Here is a 7,623-nt window from a genome sequence, read left to right as displayed (position 1 = left end):
TTAACTACCCACAGTACAAATGGATCCAAAAAAAAAGTGAATTTTCATGCAGACGAAAATGCTTACATTTATTCTATTTATATTAAGTACCCATTACTAACAGCTTATACTGGGTGGAATACAACAGTTGACATGATTTTACTTATATGGCAATTTAATATTTAACCAAAATTAATGGTAAACTAATATTTTAAAGTGTCATTTATGGCCCCTTACCTTCAGCATGTTTGCTTCCTTGCACACAAACGAGGACAAACACATCACCCAACTGAAAAAAAAAAAAAAATTTCACTTGCATCACAAATAATTTAAAATTTTTCACCACATGAAGTAAATATTTCGCAATAAAAAAAAATATAGCCCTAGGACTCGTGTGCACACCTTTTCTTCCCCACATCGCACACGCAAACAAAACTTCCAAATTATTACAAAATCACTCGATTATTATACATACATAAACACACATGTATTTTCCGAATAAGTGAGAAATGCAGGCCGATGAAAGTCAAATTTCGTTTCGGAAATTAAATCTCGCACAACTACCGACACATAACCAAACTTGCGTACATTTACATAGCATTAACCCTCTAAATAATAAACAAATGAAAGCAGAAAAAACAACATCGCTACCCACCGCGCGCGCTCCTGGCGGCGGGAGTAGGAACTACTTTGCACACAGACCGACATAGCCCCCTGCCAAAAACAGTAAAATAAATAATATATATAAGTCTTTTGGCGGGAAAAAATTTCTCAACCGCCTGGGAGCACCCTAGTGTGTGCCTGTCTTTAGGTTATGTTACTTTTAACTTCATTTTCTACAGGCAGACGCGAGGGTGCTCGCCCATTATTTTTATTTTTTTAAATTCTTTCCTACCTTTGGTGTGCCATGCAAGAATTTATCGTCAAAATGGCGGCCCCGAGTGCAAATTTCTCGTCTGCACTGCTGGCTGGATGATTATGTGATGTTTTGAAGGAGGGTGTTTTTTTTTGTTTGGATTTTGTGTGAGGGGGGGAGGGGGCTGGGCTAGCTTTTTTTTTTTTAAATTTTCTAAACATTCATCTCTTATGTAACAGTGTTCAGCATTAAAAAATTTAAAAGAAGAGGCACTTACTCATCAATTTCAAAACAGCCTATGAAGAAAAATAAAAAAAATTTAAATTCATTCCAGTTTTATACATTCATGATTTGATCACATGTATAACTTTTCTTTTTTATTACCTTATTTAATTTTATTATTATTACTACTATTGCTGCTACAACCTAGAAGATACCTCAGTGATACTAATACCTGCTGGTAAAGTTAAAGGTTTCACCTTTCTTTCTTTAAACATATCACAATACCTTTCTTGAGTTAAATATTATCTAATGGCTTTAAGAAGTTATGGTAATGTTCATCAGTTATAGAGTGTGGGTTTGTGTGTGTGTGTGAGAGTGTATTTTGAAGAGGGCTTTGGTGGTTGGGATGGTGAGGGTGGTGGGTGTTGTGTGTGGGTGGGGGGGGGGGGGAAGTAAAAGAGTGTTCATTACACGATTTCTCCTGTTGTTTGTAACAATCACACCTGGTATAGCTATTTCGAGTGGCAAATACAAACTGCAAAAAAAAAACATCTATATCATTGCCAACGGCCATATCACGATGAACACACCGGTTCTCGTCCGATCTGGTTGTAGTGCGCGCGAAAATCGGTGCCGCGATTTCCGCAATTTTTCGTATATAAAGTGCCGCGAGTGCTATTTTCGGGTGTGATTCGTGTTCCTCAAACACCTGTGCATGCGCACAATTGAAGGTAAGACGCGGCTTTGCCGAAAAACATTATAAACAGTGTTTAAAATATTCGTTAATGTATGTAAACAAACAATCTAGTTCAACCATAGAGCATGACTCTCATAGAAGCAATCTTTCGGGCGGGTGTGTTCCCATATCGACTTCTATTACTGATAAATTAATTGGAGCACCCCATACCTCTTCTGAAAGCAACATGGCGACTTGTATTAATATAAATACAAATAATTTAAATGATATGGATAACTCTAACCAAACCATGTACGAACTGTACTGCCCAGCAATGGGGGTAACTGTTGACAACGATTCTGTTTTCGGACATTTCGGCAACTTATTTCAAGTCGGTGTCCAAGACGACAAGAATATAATGTGTCGCATCCATTTGAGGCCCATTGAACAGGACGATCTGTCTCAACACCCATTTATTATTGCTGATAGAAAAACCTATCAACCCAGATTTTTTCATAAAGACCAAGAAATCCCAGACATTATTTGCGAGGATGATTTTCACAAATATTTCGTGTGCTACCAGGAAGAGCACATGTCTCGATCACCAACCAGCCCCGCTGCTGACCGCCAGAGTCCCCCGGGGGTTCGAACACCGCCACCAGCACAGGGTATCCCCAACATGGAGTGGCAGGAAGTCAGCAGAGGGGGAATCAATAAAAGGTGCTTCGCCCAAATGGACAACAGCCCAAGCAAGGACCGAGCAACAAAAACAAATCGTTACCACACACTGAGCGAGGAAGAGGACGACTTCCAGACAGCGACAGCTCAACCTGATGCACCTGTCAACCCCCCCAACACAGTTACACCCACGCCCACCTCGCACAGTACCACCAAGGCACATAAACCTCCGCCGGGCAAAGCTGGCCCAGCGATACCAGAAAAATTTGCCCCCAACAAGTTCCCGATGCCACCTGTGACGGTGAAAACTGGCATGAACCAGGCGTTCCACCAATACAAGCCGGCTCTCAAACAGTTAATGAAAAATGACTACGCCATCATTGTGACAAAGCACAATGTAAAGATAAAGACTGCCACCATCCCAGACCAGGAAAACCTAATAAAATTCCTTAAAGAAAAGAACTTTGAATGTTTCACACACCCGCGCCCAGACCAAAGGAACTCTCGATTTGTCATCCGAGGACTGGATGTCGACTACGACCAGGACGAGCTTGCTGCCCAAGTACGCTCCCTCGGTCTTGATGTTGCATCAGTGAAACGGATGGACCGGCGTACTCCAACTGGGGAGGACATCCCAGTGCCGCTGTTCCTCATTTCGCTCAATGGAACTGCCCAGCTATCCCCCATCCTCGGCCGCCACTACCTGGACCACATGGAGGTCAGGTTCGAGGCCTACCGAGGACGCCAGGAAATTCAACGCTGCGTGCAATGTCAACGCTGGGACCACTCCATCCACCTCTGCTGGATGAAGCCCAGATGCGTGCGGTGCCCGGGCGCCCACCCTTCCACGGAGTGCCCCAACGTTTCAGATGCCCCACCACACTGCGCCAACTGCGCGGACCATGACCTCCCGGCCAACATGCACATCGCCGCCTCCAAGGACTGCCCAGTCAGGCTGTCCATGCTGAATGCTAAGGTAAACCGCACAGCACAGCCACAACAAAAACTGCCCACCACCACCAGCTTCCCCCCACTTCCTCCCCCAAGAAACACATTCGCAAGCCAACTGAAAACATTCAAAACACAAGCAATAACCACACCAACCCACGACACACCACTGCCACAAGCCACTCAACTCCCAGCTCGCGTCACTCGCGTTCCTTCTAACTCAATGCCTCGTCATGCCAGTTACAATCATCCACCCCCTAAAAATCAACAAGCTAATGCTGAACCCAATGTCCTAAACGAATTTGCCGAATTGATTAAGTTAATTAAAGACCTCAACTTGCTGAAATGGGTTCCCTTTTTACTAGATGCCATCCGGAAATTTAAATCATCGCAGAACCAAGACGAGAAGTGCACAGTGATTTTCTCCGTCCTTAGTGCAATTGCCAATGCCCTCCCTTAAAATCATTATCTGGAATAGCAACAGCATCGCCAACAAGGCAGCCGAGTTCAATCATTTCATTTCACTCCACAAACCAGACCTGGTGTTCTTGGCGGAAACCTGGCTCAGGGCTGGCGTTCCGTTCACGGTGCCGGGATATGTGACGCATCGGGCCGACCGGTTGGGTGGCAAACAGGGGGGCGTGGCTCTTCTTGTGCGCCAAGCTTTGTCGCACCATAGGCGCCAAACGCCTCAATTGCAGCACATGGAAGCGGTAGCAGTTCGGCTGCATACGAACCCCACGCCCTTTACTGCCGTGGCCACTTACATCCCACCAACCACTCCATTCCCGGCAGAGGACCTCACCAGCCTTCGCCGGCTCGACTCACGCATCATACTGGCGGGTGACTTCAATGCCAGGCACAACTCCTGGGGCTGTCTCCGCAACAATTATAAAGGTATCGCCCTCCGCAAATACCTGAAGGAAACCACCTTAGTACTACATGCCCCTGACACGTTCACGTACCACCCACACTCCCATACTGGCAGCCCCAGTGTACTGGACCTGGTGATAGGCACATGCCTACCCAGAGTCAATCCCCTCAAAGTCTGCACCGACCTGACATCAGACCACTACCCTGTCATAGGGACAATTGACACCACAGTCACCCCTACTTCCACAAACACCATCTACGATTTCAAACAAGCTGACTGGAAAATGTATCGAACAGCTATGGACCAGCAGCTAGATCTGCAACATAAAGCCCGCACAAAGGAGGAACTTGACCAACATGTTCTTCACTTTGCTGACACCATTATCACCTCAGCCGCCCTCCATATCCCCAAAGTAAAACCGCACCCACTTGGAATACCACTCCCAGCCCACATCAAGACACTCATCTCGTACCGCAACAGGGCTCGGAGCCGATGGCAGCGTACCCGCCTACAGCCAGACAGGGACGACTACAATGCTCTGTTCCGACGGTGCAGAGTGGCCGTTGCTGAATGGAGGTCGGCGGGCGAAGTCAAAAAGCTCGACGCGCTGTCACTCGCAAATGGTTCGGTCTGGCGCTTCGCGCGCAGTCTCCGCGCCGCCAGGTCATCGATCCCGCCCCTAGAGGTGGACGGTGGCATGGCGGAGTCGGCGACTGACAGGGCGGAGTGCATGGCAAACCACTTTGTGAACTCATTCGCACCAGCACCCATACCACCTCACATCTCCAAGCTCCCCACACACTATCAACCCCCTCCGCCCCCAACGCCAGGCTCCCTCAAGACAGCTACGCCCAGGCAAGTGAGGAAGGAGATAGACCGCGTGCGTCATAACGCCGCTCCAGGCCCGGATGAAGTCACCCCACGCCTCCTCAAATCCATCTCACGCAAAGCACTCATCTACCTCACCAACATAATCAACAGCATTCTCATTTCAGGTCACTTCCCACGTCCATGGCGTGAGGCCACGGTAGTACCCATATTCAAGGGAAAAGGTGCATCCAATCGGCCGGCATCGTACCGTCCCATCGCCCTGCTCTCAGTGATATCAAAGGTAGCGGAGCGCATAGTTCTGGCCAGGCTGGAAGCGGAAGTAGCCCGGCTACAACCGCTGCCTGAATTCCAGTTTGGCTTCCGACGTCACTTATCAACACAACACGCATTAGCTCACGTCACCGACCAAATCACCCTCAGTTTCACACAAAGGACCCATACCGGCATGGTGTTGCTAGACCTGAGTCGTGCATTCGATACTGTCCACCATCACGCCCTAATCCTCAAGCTGGCCTTTCTGGGATTAAACCCTGCTCTTCGCTGCATCCTTCACTCTTTCCTGGAAGCCCGCACGTTCTGCGTACGGGTGGAAGGGTCCACTTCATCCTCTAGAGAGATCACTGCAGGAGTCCCTCAAGGGTCCACGCTCTCTCCCCTATTATTTTCCCTATATTCTCATGACATTCCCAAGCCCCCCGAATGCACGATTGTCATGTACGCGGATGACACCGCGCTGATGGTTAGACACCATGACCCCGTCCTTATTAAAGCCAGGCTGACCGCGGCCATCAACATAGTTAATCATTACTTTATGTCCTGGGGCATTCTCCCTAACCCCGCCAAAACCGAAGCCATTTTCTTCACCAGGCGACGCCCCCGCCTGCCACCCACACTGTTTGTGGGGGGCGCAGTGATAAAATGGAGCGATTCAGTGAAATACCTCGGTGTCACACTGGATCGCACATTGCGCTTCTCCCCGCACTTTTCGTCTGCCACTGCCCGGGCCTATCGCGCTTTTAACTCGATCTCCTCCCTCCTCCGCCCCCACAGCCCCTTGCCTGACCAGGACAGAGTGCGCCTCTTCAAGGCGTACATTGTCCCTATTTTACTGTATTCCTCTGTAATATTTGCCCATGTCCCCGACATCCGATTCCACCAAATAAAAACATGTTTCAATAAGCTACTCAGAGCAACACTCGGGAAATACAGACATGTAACTAACACACAATTACACGACCTTGCAGGCACACTATCACCACGCCAACTAGTCATTAAATACACAGACAAATTTTTCACAAAAGCATCACAACACCCGTCTACACTCATACAGAACATTGGACAACACAACATCACACAACCACACCCACATAAACTAATTACAGACTACCACCCAGGCAGGCCACCCTGACTGGGCAGAAGAAGAAAATCCTCCAACCAGCCACAAAAGTGTACAGTGCTACGGACATCCACCAAAGTGCCGTGCATCGAGACTGCAAATGAACGCCAACCAAAGCGACATAGATTCAAAAGTGCAACTTATGTAATATAGTGTACAATAGTGTAATATATAAGCTGCAAGCATAACTAAACCTACTCCCAAACTGTTCAGTGAAAAATATGTAACTATGTGTATGTAAATATCAATAATAATTTCTCTGTAAATATATTTCAACGTGTATGATCATCAGAAAACATTGAGCCCACAGGCTCCAGAACATTACGGAGGTTTTTTTAAACTTTTCCTCCTAAAAACAACTATTAAATAAATGTAAATGTATATAAGAAGTGTTGTATAATGTCTATAAACTATGGAAAAAGAGCACAATGTGCTGGCGTTCCACTATGTATACCTATGTAAATATCAATGTATGCAAACATCGCAATAAAAAGCTTTTGAATTTGAATTTGAATTGTCCGATCACCGAAGTTAAGCATCGTCGAGCGTGGTTAGTACTTAGATGGGTGACCGCTTGGGAACACCACGTGCCGTTGGCACTACTATTTTGCACCCTACAGAAAAAAATTTTTTTTTAAAAATTTCAATTTTAAATTTTTTTTTCCCCCACAATCACCACATTTCCCCCCCCCCCTAACACACACACTCACTCTCTCTCAATCAATCAATCAATCAATCAATCAATCAATCAATCAATCAATCACTCACTCACTCACTCACTCACTCACCCACCCAGTAGCTGTGAATCTTTGCATGTGTATACCTCATACAAAATTCAAAGTGAAAAAATAAATATATAAGTGTATATGTATGTATGTATGTATGTATGTATGTATGTATGTATATATGTATATATATATATATATATATATATATATATATATAAACACACACACACACACCTATTTTGAAGTTTCTCTGTTTCAGTGGGCAGTTATGTATAATAATGAGAGATTCAAAAAGACGTTGATAACAATGTCATCAATGCCTGTTTAGTGTGCTCATTTGTTGGATGGTCGGCAGCAATACTAGAGGTGGTACAGCTGTAACCTGTAAAATTGTACCTGCAATGTGTTGTGTATGGAAAAAAATAAAAATTATAT

At 45.9% G+C, this 7,623-nt stretch overlaps 1 protein-coding gene across 1 annotated transcript in view; it reads right to left on the bottom strand.

Annotated features, from left to right (window-relative positions):
* Positions 1-589, bottom strand: part of LOC134543818 (histone H2A) — a 2,180-nt gene extending 1,591 nt beyond the window's left edge. The window contains exons 1-2 of the mRNA XM_063388416.1: positions 382-589; positions 217-268 (exon numbers count right to left, since the gene is read on the bottom strand). The gene's annotated coding sequence lies outside the window, so the exon portion shown is untranslated. The remainder of the gene's footprint in view (positions 1-216; positions 269-381) is intronic.
* Between the last annotated feature and the right edge of the window lie 7,034 nt (positions 590-7,623).

Source organism: Bacillus rossius, unplaced genomic scaffold (genome assembly GCF_032445375.1).
Source record: "Bacillus rossius redtenbacheri isolate Brsri unplaced genomic scaffold, Brsri_v3 Brsri_v3_scf22, whole genome shotgun sequence".
Taxonomy (NCBI): Eukaryota; Metazoa; Arthropoda; class Insecta; order Phasmatodea; family Bacillidae; genus Bacillus; species Bacillus rossius.
This window is presented reverse-complemented; position numbering and strand designations above follow the sequence as displayed.